The sequence below is a fragment of the Nothoprocta perdicaria genome, unplaced genomic scaffold, assembly GCF_003342845.1.
Source record: "Nothoprocta perdicaria isolate Ctin4 unplaced genomic scaffold, notPer1 scaffold_11, whole genome shotgun sequence".
Taxonomy (NCBI): Eukaryota; Metazoa; Chordata; class Aves; order Tinamiformes; family Tinamidae; genus Nothoprocta; species Nothoprocta perdicaria.
The window spans coordinates 611,258-624,446 of record NW_020454205.1 but is presented as its reverse complement, the minus strand read 5'-3'; the positions used below and the strand labels follow the sequence as shown (position 1 = coordinate 624,446).

The 13,189-nt window shown below is 40.0% G+C and overlaps 1 long non-coding RNA gene across 1 annotated transcript; it reads right to left on the bottom strand.

The window, feature by feature from the left end:
- Nucleotides 1–1,606: 1,606 nt before the first annotated feature.
- On the bottom strand, nucleotides 1,607–10,283 carry LOC112954459. The gene is made up of 3 exons (XR_003250716.1): nucleotides 10,167–10,283; nucleotides 3,382–3,480; nucleotides 1,607–1,633 (listed from the first exon to the last, which is right to left on the bottom strand). It is a non-coding gene; the product is annotated as an uncharacterized LOC112954459 (long non-coding RNA).
- Between the last annotated feature and the right edge of the window lie 2,906 nt (nucleotides 10,284–13,189).

The following is a 13,189-nucleotide window of genomic DNA, read 5'->3' as shown; positions in this document are numbered from 1 at the left end:
AATGGAGCTTAAGGAGGCTGCACGCCCAGGTAGAGCAACGTGGGGACACTGCAACATTGCAGAGGGGCAGTGGGCACCGCCGGAGCTCTTGAAACCTGGGTTCAAGTCTGTGCTCCGGGACACAGGGACCTTGACCAAGTAGCTTCTGGAAGTAAAAAATGATAAAGAAAGGAAGGCCCCCATTTTGGTCACGCTTTATAACTGTATTTCAAGCATTTCAGTACCCCTAAACCTCCATATTTTCTTTTATACTGATCTAAAAAGGAAATACCGATAGCATTCTGAGAAAGGAGGCAGCAAATGAGGACACGAAAGGCATCCCGTTATTTCTTTCCCCTTGACATTCCTAGGCAGCACTGACCCAAACGCGCAAGCAAAGCAGGATCTAGTTTGGACTAGCTGATCTCCAGAGGTCCCTTCCAACCTTGAACATTCTGTGATTCTGTGATCTCAGCCGTTGCAAGAAAGGCAGATAAGCCATTTGGGTGCTATTTGTTTTGTCTTTACTTAGTTCATACAACCCCAAGCCTCTTATTCCTTTGCAGGGGAGAGGGAGGGAGAGAGAAGGTGCTTGTTTTGAAGCCCTTGCAGCCACCTGGGGCTAATGCAAAGCAAAGCCTCCACACACCCACAAGCAATTGGGGGCATAAGTAAGTTAGTGCTGGAGCTTTGCAGCTCAGAACTTGGAAAGATGAAATAATTCTCCTTTATTAAAAGACAAGCACCCTCTACACACACATCTTCACATTTAGGAGACTGGGCTCTGAATGTATTCAGCAGAGAAGAAACTACAGCCCTCCTCATTTAGCTGCTCTCTTTTCCTTCCTCTCAATCTTCATCCTTAGCTTATACATTTCTTTTTCTCYCTGAGTTCCTGCCTCTCTAGCCTGCCTTTCTTATTTATTCAGCCAAGGAGTATCAGCCATTTATACAGTTCCAATTTCCTGAAAAGAAATAGACTTAAGGCAAAACCTAAAGGCACATTTAGACCTAAGTAAGAAATGTAGAGTTTAWTCTGATAAATTAGGCCTTGGATGCAAGCGCTGTTGGTGTTTCACCATGGTGTATTTTTTGCAATTGTCTTTTCCAAATCAATAGCTATACAGCGCCTCAAGATCCAGGTTTGTGGTGTTTTGGGCCCAAATAATCTCCCTGTGGTAGTTATAAAGCATGTGCCATGCTGCCGGTTTCTCACAGAGGTATTTAAGGATGCTTGTGGGAGCGTCTGAATGCCAAGGCTTCTTCAAATATGCATTTATTTCCATTTTTACATACATTTAGGTCCAACAAGAAATGTTCCTGTAAACAATATATTCCTCATGCAAATAGTCACATACAGTTTTAAGTACTGTAGATTAATTTAATCTAAAAATAGATTTTAAATGCTTGTGTTGTGGTATTTTTACCTGCTATTGCCTTTTAACGTAGGCTGTTTGACTCCTTTGCTGACAGGCAGCGTGCAGTCAATGTCACTTAAGTCTTATTTTGAACACTTAAGTACCAGGAAACCGTAGACTGGTCTTTCAAAGATGTGAAAGCAAATAAGGAGAGCAACATTTTTCTTCACTTTGTTCCTTGATTCCCTGAAGATGGAGCATCTTGATGCTCTTCAAGAAACTTGCCATGTGCTGCACTGGGAGAAGAAAAGAAAAAACGGGCATAATTAAAGAAGACATCTATTGTCCCAACTTTTGACAGAAGCATCTTTGATAAATAATTCATCTCAGAAATACTGAGAAGCATGAGTGAGATGGCAAATGAGGTGCTCCTGTTCAGCATGCAGGTCTTCCTGGAAGTGCAGCTGACCTCCTGTGAGCTCAAAATAGCCTGGAGTGGGTAAAGAGAAACTCATTTTAACACATTTGTCAAGGAACCTGTCAAGCTAGGTGTGTGCTATAATGATTAGGTACTTGCATTCTCATGCCCGACACTATTATGCAATTCCTGAAGAATAAGGTGGCCTCCCCTAATGGATTCAGGAAAGAGAAAGCCTCAGCCTGAACTCACCCATTGCACCCAAAAAGGAAGACAACGCATTAATACGAGTTTGCACAGCATGTGCCCTTGATGCAGTGACAACTATCCATGCAATGACAAACTACATGACATCACACTGTTTAGACCTCAGGGAGCATCCTGCCAATTTTTGGTCTATCATTTATTTTTAGAGGCTGTAATGTATGCGCTTCAGCGAAGTTTCACTACCAAACAATTTTCTGTCTTTGGTTTTGAATAGTTTGATTTAAAGGGTTTTGTTGGGCCTCTTTTCAGGAGAAATATCTGAAAGGATCAGGAGTCGAAGGAGCTGAAATGTCCAACAACAGGATGCTTTTGCTTTCTCCCAGGTGCTCCTATACGCACCGACTGTAACATCTTCTCATAGATTCAGCAAGCAAGAATGAACTTGGAAAATCATACATTTTACAGTCTAAATAGAAACCAAGCTTTGCAAAGTAGGGCTCTTAAGGGAAATTCTGGATATGGAAACATGGACTAAATATGTGTACAAATATAATCTACAACTTATATGTATATTTACTGCTTCAGATCAGATTAACCTGATAAGAAAATCAGTGTATTAACGATCACATAGTAAAATCCCTTTCAAAGACTTCTTTTACTCAAGCTCAGCTCAAGTATATTCAACAAGGAAATTATCTTCTTTAATCCATTCATATAAATAATTTTCTTATGTGGAAAGGAAAATAACTCTGTGCTGAGGCTCCCACATGGTCTGAAATTGGTAAATTCAGAACAGCAATAGGGCAGTTCATCAAGAAAGGTGAGACAAATATAAATACAGATCCGTGAGTCCGGCCCATGGTCAGGTATTTCTTGCTCACAGTCTGGGACCCTGAAAAAACAGTTTTCACAGTTTTGTTTTTCCGTCTGCGTATTACGGAGGTCAATTACATTTCATTTCGAGCATTTCCCCATCTACTTGCTGGCCATCACTCACTTAACATAAATATTGATTTTTTTTTTGTCTCAGTTTATCAGAGCTCAACCGAGAGACTACTAAAACGTCYAGCTGCCTCTGCCAAGGCAAATTCCACGTGGATCCTGTTAGAAACCCGTTACTTTGCTAAAAGAGAAATATTTTTTTAACTGTTTGTTCTTTCCTTCCACCTTTCTGACAAAAGGAAAATCAAGAACAGTATCACACTTGCCTGAACCCACTGTCCAAAAGCAAGTGCAGGGTTGCTTAAGATCACTCCCAAGAAGATTTAATTAGGATACGTTTTGGGTTGCCAGACCGACATAAAAGAGACAAGAGAGGAAGGCAACTGCTCAGCCCTGCACAGAAGACGTTATACACACGCCTGAGTGTCAGAGCAGCGTTTAAAGACCCAAGTGATAATGCTGCTCTCCACAAAATACCTTGTGCAGCTCGTCTTCTCTCAATCCCGCGGATCAATGTGCGCGTGATTCCAACAGCAGKCTCATTTGGCTGGCCATCTACATCTAGAGATAACCACTCTGAAAAGAAGCAGGAAATATGTTTGTCCGCGATAAATTAAACGAGCAAAGTCCACCTTTATTATGATCATGATGAGACTGCAGTTTTATATAGTTTTCATGCTGGTGAAAGAAGATTCAAATTAAAATGAAATTATTTTATGAAGAAACATACTCCTCTGCCCTTACAAGATTGCCCAATAAGCCGAACAACTGAATGCTGTGGACATTGTTGAGCAAATAATTGCTTCCTCCGGCAAATGTTATATTTTGACTCCTATACAATGCAACACAATTTGATTTTATAATGTGTTCTTACAGAAGTACCTCGCTATTCACACCAGTTAGAGCATGCCCAAGCACCCTACTGTGGAATTTCCTTAAGACAGAGAATGGGACCTTATAAGGGACCCTTTTGGCTGGTTACTGGCTGGCTGTCACTGTGGCACCGCTGGTGCCAGTACCACTAGCACCTTGCTGGTAAGTGCACACTGAAGCCAAGGACACTGTGGGCATGAGCAGTTACAAAAATACAAATTCTACCAAGCAACTGCTGTTGTCATTGCAAAGATGCTTCTGGTTCCTGGATAAAAGTGGTCAGGGGATTGGGATGGTCTTGGCTTCATTCTTCCCTTTTTTCTCTCCCGCTTCTGCCCCTTCCATTCCCTCCTCTCCTCTATTTGTTTTTCCTTGCTTGATGCTTTTTTTCTGAAACGAARCTAAACTAAAACTGGCTGAAAAAGCAAAGCTCTGATTTTTGGCCACCTCCACAGAACGGCCAGCTCCACATCTTGAACCGTTGCCTCTCCAAGGGGCGCCGAGGGCAGAGGGGCTGTAACAAGACACTCCACGCCACGACTGCACGTTGATGCTGTTTCCTCGAGGGATGTGAGGACACGTTAGGGGACCATTAACCCGCCTGTCACTTCCTGCATTTATCTCAGTCAAGCTGACAAGAGGACTGTGCAAATGTGACTTTGGGCAACTCGAACTGCCCGACACATCAGGCAATTGGTACTGAAAAGAGGGACTGAAATGACACAGACACATGTTGGAAGACATGGCTCTGGCTGGAGGAGATCTAAATAAAAGGTTGGTCACATCTCCTAAGCAACTTGGCACARAACTCCAAAGTTTGCTCAGATTTTCTGACATTAGCCTTCATGTATTATATAGAGCTTAGACAGTCCCACGCATCAGGAAAAAAGAAAAAAACCCTCTATGCTTTAATCATAAAAAATAGACATATCTTGTCATCAACAGGTATTTCTGAAAGTACTGCCTGTGCTTTTCACGGAGAGTTTTGAGAAGTAATTACATTAGAGAACAATGTTCTGATAATAACACTGCTCTTGTCTTAGCCAAAATTTCCATTAACCTGAATTCTGCTGGATTGAGGACTGTAAATCTAGTTAAGCACAACTGTATCAGAATCATCCTTAAAAAGATGGGGCCGACCATTTGTGTGTGTGTTTTCACTTACCTCCTCTTTAAGAGATAATAGGAATCTACCCTATAACTTGATCTCAAAAGATGTGACAACTGCTGCTACAACATTACCATTTTCTCTCCATATCTAAATAAAAGCATAAAAATCCAAATCTATGTATAGACTGTAGCAGCCCAAAGGAAATACGGATCAAATCTCTCTCTTCAAACCTTTCCCCCTTCTTTCCTCTCTTTTATCCCTCTGATTCACTAAAGGGCACATGGAATGCAAAATTTTTTTCCCTTCTAATAGACTTTGGCCCATTAAAACATTGTCCCTCTTGCAATATAAATAACCAGTAGCTACAGATCAGCTTCGCGGAGTTGAAGAAAACAGAGCATTTCCTTGAGCTCAGAAGAACTCCAGGGAATATCTATTACAATGCTGGAGCTCAGGATATAAGTGTAGAAATAATTAGCAATTAGATTTAACATATAGAAGAGCTGGAAACTGGTTACAGGCTAAAGACTGAAAAAAAAAAAAGTTTCATATTGCGTGGTTCTCATTCCTTCTCTTTTCCAAATGTCATCGTGGTGCTGATGCAGGCACTGGAGCTATACTCAATTCCAGAACACTTCCAGATACATGGAGGGAAAAGACACCAGTTGCTGAAGAAATACCAACCAGAAGCTAGAGATATAAACTGAAAGTCACAGTGTGCACAAAGATGCTTCTTTTGGGATGCATTTTTCCCCTCCACAGCCTCTACACAACACCTCTCAGGGCTCCACAGCTCCCCCTCTCTGTATTTTAGGCTTTTTCCTTTTATTCTAAASACTAAAACGTTTCCTGTGTTAATTTTGTTGCCAGAATAACGTTTCAGCACGGTCAGTTTTCCAAGATTCAGGAATACAAGTGGGCGCCCAAACACCAGGACTAGCGTAAAAAATATTACTATTTTTAAACAACTCCATCACCCAGGGATAAAGGAGCAGCCACTGTATTKACCCCGTTCCCCCACAAGTAATCTTTCCCCACAGCAGATGTGACAATTTCCTGCCAAAGTAAGTCCACCCCACAACTAGCCATCAAAAACCATAATGATTTTTCTTGCTATTAGCAGTTAATAATTACCAACATGTGCGTGATCTCTGTTGACAGGCGAGGAGCTGCCACCTCCGCAGTGCCCGGGATGCGCATCCCTTCCTGCAAAGCACCAAGGAGCCTTTTCCCCAATTGCTGCTCCGCAGACATTCAAGGGAAAGGCGGTTGGACTGCACGGACAGGGCCTTTTGTGGTGGATTTATTTGATTAACCTCAGATCCACTGAAGCCCCTTTTCTCTGGCGGTGCCCACAGGCATCTCTGAATTGGCATCAGCACCCTTAAGTCACAAAGGACTCAGGTTAGCGACTCTTCTCTTGGTGTGAGTTGGGAACAGCAGTTGCTTTCTGCTTACAACGACTTGCAGCTTTCTTAGAAACCTGTATATTCTGATATTGGGAATATGCTGATATTCTGTATATTCTGATAGTGCTTCATAAGTATCACAGTATCAAGTTCAACGTTTTATCCAAAGCCCTATAAATACTCTATCAAAGCTGGACCACTGAACATCAAGCTCTAGCCTTTCAGCCTCATGAGCCTTTGGAAAAAGAAATAGTTTGGGTTTTTTTTTTTTTTATCTCTTTGCAATGGGGTTGTGGCATTTTCCACTGAGAAATCCCAGAGATGGTTATTTTCAGATAAAACCACCACAAAGAACTCAAAAAAAAAATGCATGCTTTGTAAATACCTACCTATCTCCTCCTCTCTGGAATGAGCATTTAACAAGGCTGCATTTATGTTTTCCATCATTTCCATCAAATAAACCATTTTTTCCCTTCTTTGCCCTGTATTTTTGCCCTGTGTAAGAGGCTTCTCAGTTCCCCTCCCGCCCGACTCCTTCTCTTTAAAAGCCACAGCCCCAATCTTGCAGATTCTCCCCTATTAATTCTTTATACCGCATCTGTCCATAGGAAACGCAGGCAACGACACCTCAGCAAACGCTCCGCGTTGCTTATGGCAGTAAGAGCTCCAGGAAGTTTGTGTCAACTGTTCCCAAGTGGCAAAAATCAGCCAGCCTCATAGTTTTCAATATTATACTGCTTTGGGATTTGGTGCAGTAGAAATACATTTTAAAGTTACATAAGATTAATTTTTTATGCCACTGAAGTGAACTGGCTTTGTAATTAAATTTGTTTCCAGTTGCCTTTTTTATTATATGATATGCTACTTAGAGAAAGTTGAAGTATTTAAAAGTATTATAATGGGGTATGTAATTTTATAATTTAAAAAATTATTTTCTAGGACAACCATAGTCTTATAATTTGCTGGTAATTAGGCAAAAATGTTTCATAATCAAGAGAACCTGAGACAGGAGGAATCCTCTGTCTCCTGAATTTTACTCTGCTGACAGAAAGAGAATTCATTAATGTAGAAATAATATCCGTAAGAATAGATATGTCTCTATCACTTCTGACTCGAGCAGTGAATATCACATGAATTCAGTAATATTAAAAGAACAGACGATGTGACGGCTACATTATGCATGAACCCGGTGTAGTTTTCTCCTCCAGACTTTGTGAGCTTACCTGTGCTTTTTTCATTCATTTTACAGCAGAGATCAGAGCACAGAACATTCCCTTGGCAGGAGAGTTAAAGTGGATAAAAATATATGAAGGATATTGGGCGGGAGGAAGGAAGGAGGGAGGGTTTCACTCAATCAATGATCGTTAGAGGAGGGTTCATACTGGAAGAGGAGTGGGTTTACATACCTGTGACTCCCATGTTTATCATCCCCTTTCTATTTTAAACAAACTGAAATGTACCAAAAGGACAAAAAAACAACACGAACAACAACAACAACAACAAAAAAAACCCCAAAAAACTCTGGGGTTGGTCAGTGAATTGAATTATCTTCCAGGTTGGAATTATTCTCAACAAAATGTTTACTACTACCACATTTTGTTATCTTTAAATTTGCCAAGAAACGCTTCCCTGGAAATGGGAAAACTCCTATTCTGCACAGATGAAGCAGAGCTTTGTTAATATTTACCCCTTCCAAGTAACTCCTTGCCTGCATCAGGGGCATCGCAGACATCACGTTAGACACTGAGGCTGCCACCCCTTCCTTTTCTTTTCGACTCAAGAAAGCYGCCTTCTTCAGAGCAGCACTTAAGTAAATGTTTAAGTGCCTTCTTGAATCAGAACCAAAGCTGTCACTCTCTAGGTGATAAATATCTAAGTGATAAATATTTAAACTTATTTTTTTCTCTTCTCCTCTTCCTTTTTTTTTTCTCTTGTTTTGTTTTATTCTCATCACTGTGTCCTCTCCATTGCTTTATAAAACACAAAACAGAGCGAAATATCACCCACCAAATCTCCCTCCTATCGGATAAGTTATCTGAAGTTGAATTTGCTCACATAATAAACGCAAGCCCATTCATTTTCCCCCTGTAGTTTACATGAACAGCAAACTCTGCCTCGTTTCACTTCTTGCTCTCTGTTTCTAATTCAACATATTCTCTTCTTTACAGTTTCAGATGTCCACTTTGGATTTCCGTTAGGATCACATGGGTAAAGACGACCCAACTTGCAAACTCTTCTGTAAGAGCTGAAAGAGCTTTTTATCTGAGCAGATGCTCCAACAATCATTATCCCATAATACTTGTTTTCAATGATGTTCCTCTAATTGGTTTGCAAGGCACAAACTCATTGCAGACTTGGCTTAATATAATGTGTGTGAAAGAATTCAAAAATAAGTAAATAAGATGAACGAGAATCTCTCCTCCAGGTTGTCTTGACAGGGATTTCTGAAGGTAGAAGAACTTTTACATGCCTATTAAACATCTAAACATCTGAAATTCTGCCTCTAGTGTCCAGTGAATCTCATTCCCAAGCGTGAAGTAGGAAATATTTTCAAAAATATCCGGCATTACCACAGTATCATTTACAYTCTCATGTGGTTTTAGATGGCCAAGGGGATGCAGAGATTATCAAACCTGAACAGTTAGAAAACCCATCTCAAGCAACCTGTGCAGCAGACAAATGGTCCACCATTAATTCTCATTCTGGAGACAGGCTCCATGTATTTCATACCTGATATGCCTTTTCTTTGGACTGCAATATTGGAGAGAACACCTCAGTTCTACCGCCCGACCTCAAACGYAGCTCAGCACACAAAACCCCAGCTACAGCTGGAGAAATTATGGCTTGGGAATGGTAAGAAGAATCACTATAAAGCATTTAATTCCCTACGTAACAAAAAGTTTAAACATCACCCTTAGCATTTTTTAAGCAAGAACTCACCATTTTCAATCATGTTTCTAGTTACCTTGATCAAGAGGCACTTTCTTGTCTGCTTTGATGGTCAGAAATTTGGCAAGACTATGGGTAAAGTGAATAGGGTACAAGAGCTTGGGTCCTGGGATATATTAAGTGCAGCCTGATGTCCTGGGCTACGTATCACTCATATGCAGTAATTGTATATAATCTTATCTCTAAGGAAAAAAAAAAAAAAAGGTGCATAACCATCTTCATGCAGCGTGTGTGCTTTTAATTTACTGGCACAGACGGTATTTACCACTAGGCAGTTCAAAATGTATTCTCAATAAAACACTTCTATTTATTCACTTATACGTGGGGTTGAAATTAAAAGTCCTATCAATCTTGCAAAACCAGAAAAAAGGAATCTCAGACAGATATATATAAACATATATATATAAAATGGAGAGATTTATTTTCCATATTTAGAGATTCTAATCTTTTCAGGTTTTAAACTACCTATCTGAAGATGATCGGCAGGGTTTTCATAAATCTAATAAACAAGAAAAATGACATACAAGTTATTTGTCTCCTTACCAGTGGGTCTGTTCATTGGAGGATAACCACTCATATCTAGCTTTCTACATTCATTAATTAAACCAGAGAGCCATGAAACTCAGGATAGATCTTCAGCAGAAAAATAAGTGCATTTTTAATATAAGACCATGAACCCAATTTTCTGAATATCAATTTCCAATAGAAGCAAAATGCAGAACTAATTCTGCTACCGACCCAGAGGTGAAAACTACTTTGCACAACTATGGCTACCAAAGGGCAGAAGTTATTTCAACTATCTTAGAAGAGCACTAGTTTAAGACCAGTATTTTCCATTTTCAGTCTCTTTTTCCCCCTTTTCTTTCTTGTGTTGTTCRAATGTCTTGTTCTAATTCAATCCACTTAGAATCAAAGCTTACCTAGGAGCAAGAGTCTGTTTGGCAGGAACAGAGGTCAGCCTGAAATCAGAGATATATGGAAGATCAAGAGTTCTTTCCTGAAGAGCTGCAGGAGCTCTGGAAAGGTTTCTGAATTTAATGACCTCAGTCATGGTAACTCTGAAAAATAAAACAACAAAACAGGAATAATTGCAGAGCAGATTCATGATACTGTACCAMAACTGTATTTTAAAAATTGTACTGATGCTGTAATGCACGTAGGGAGTAAATATCCACGTTCTGAAATAGGTGCCTGTGTGAGCCATCCATCTCTAAAAATAAAAGGAATAACTTATTCCTTTTATAAGGGACTCTCACTGTAAATGAATGTCATATACATATTTTGTTTACAATTCAAACCTGCCCTCGCAAGCTCTGAAAACTGGGGCTGCTAGTGGCACAGCTGCAAYAAGCTGAAACCTCTATCTTAAGCGCAAATACCTTTCTTAATGGCATCACACCTGGAGAAAACAGCTGGCTGTGAAGCACTTTGGAATAGGCACTAATATGTTTACAATCTCAGCCAACCGGCAGTTGAAACACCCTGCTTTTACTCATTGCACCAAGCAATGATCTTATTTAAATCTGTGTAAGAAGTGAGAGATTCTACTTTTAGTGTGGGTAACCAATAAATTGCTTGTAGGGTAAAATAAAAAAAAAAAAGGAAGCCTCTGAACAATTGCTGTATCTAAGTAAAGATTATGGCTCAAATTAGGTTCCTTTCATAACAAACAAGCAGTATAAGATTTTTGGTGTTTCTGATTGAAAGCTTTGTTTAAAAAGTGGTACATGATTCCTAATTACGGTGATTATACAAATTAGTATAATAAATCCTATTAGGCAAAAAAAAAGGGCAGAGTGTTCTGTTTTTTTAAAATCCAATTTAGTCTAAAGAATGGGAAAACTCATCTTTTGTCTTGGAGAAACTCAGGAAAAAAAACCTGAATTCCGATTAGGAGAGAGAAGTAGGCTGAAACTAAGGGAAGAACAATTCATTCGCCAAGACCAGAGATTTCTGGAAAACAGCATTTCCTCTCTTTTTTGGGGAATTGAATTATGCTGACAGTTAGAATGAAAAGAGGATAATTAAAGAAAAGTGTTTGGTTGGAGAAATGCTTTAGGAATCCCTCGAAAGAGCGGCCGAGGCCGCTGTCTCCAGCTCCTAGGTGCTCCAGCTCTAAACATTTGCTTCTCCACCACCACCAGCGCCGTATGTAGATGCACAAAGTTAGAGGACCAGCTSCTGTTTTATTCAACATCGTGCCCTTCTCTTCCTCCCCAAGCTCTCCCCAGACCATATTGATTCAGGCTGTGCATAATTAGTGCTGACTCGGGTTAAAGAGCCTCAAAAAACCCACGCATTTTATATCTTGCAACGAAAGGGCGAACCTGAAGACCAGCATGATTAGTCCTGCAGCAACATCAAAGCAAAGAAGAGACTTCTGCAAATATTTAAGCTTTAAAGTTGGGTGTGAATCAAACATGAACGTGAAGCAAGCACATCTGTATGTCTCTTAGTGTCTAAAATCATTATCAGAAATATGTAGCGGCTCGAAATAATTGATTATCTTGGGGAAGRGTCCTTGGAGCAAGGACAATTCACCCTTTTCAGCTCCAAAACCGCTTAGTCAGACAAAAAAAATGGAAGCAGAAAGTCACACTTAAACACTAAACCCAGCAGGTAAAAGCCCAACACACAGAGATCCGTTCTTTCATGCTTTGATTTTTCTAGCAAAGATGGAGTTAGAAGCACCTCTTATCCTAATTGCACTGACGAAGGGATGGCAGGGAATACATCTGTTCTGGTAGCTACGCAGCAAATATAATGGACCTAGGCGCACTGATGTGTAGGTCTAGACTTACCTCCCGCCTAGCAGAGTTATCCGGGTTTCACCCAGGATCCTTCCAGCAGGAAGCAAAGGAAACCAGTAGAACTGGTTCCAATCTGGTTTGAAGAGTTGCTTCATGACAATTGCACCATCATAAGCAATTGTTTTAGGAATTTAGAGCTGGCAGCTTGATTTCTCTATTTGGAAGAGAGAGAACTTTCTTTTTTCAAAGGAGAACTTTCTTCCCTCGTCCTCTTTCCGAAGGGCCTCCTCTCCTTGCAGCCACCTCTGAATTTCCTGTCCTAAACCTCTCCATTTCTTTCATTCAGCTACTGTTCCACTTATGTTTTTCTCCATTATGTGAGAAATTTGTTTTTTAAATTTTACTCAATTTATATTCTTACATGAATATCTTGCATGAATTACATTCATAAAATTCACATTTTGAACAAAATACAGCAATGGAGTGTAGTCCTGCACAGAATTTCTCCTTTTAGAGTCTGAGTAAAGAAGACATATTGGAGAAAGAACCAAGTGGGCTTTCATAATTCCTAAAATATAGGTGATGACAACTGAAAGAAAAGAAAAACTTCAGCAATCTGGAGGAGAAACTTGGTCTGGTTAACTAACTGCTCCCGGACACCCCGAGCTTGTCACCATAATAGGGGCTCTCTGTATATAATTCCTATGAATCTTCAGAGTTTTATTATCCTGGGCTCTTTCGGTGGCACTAACTGTTCACAAACTCCAGATTTGAAATATTACCACTAAGCTTATTTAGGGGTAAGGATCAGCAGCAGTTCCCCTTCTTCTCCATCCTCCTTTCTGCTTTTGTGYGGTTACTGTGGATGCTCTCCGGAGTATTAAATGAGAGGAAGGCATTATGGTTTTTAACTTTGATGCCCCATTAAGATGAATATGCACGTAATGAACTGAGAAATAACCATTTCTGCCTTTTTTTTTTTGCTTTGCATACCGTACAAGACTAGCTAATCAGGACAGGGCCATGTTCTTTGTGCTCTTAACCCAAAAGCCATGAAATCTGGAAGATCACTTTCAAACATACGTTTAATGCAGAAACAATAAACGCAATAATAGACCCTGCTATGAAAAAGGACTAAAAGGGCATTCCTCTTTTTTCTTTTTTATTACTTTTTATTAGAAGCAGTGTAGTTA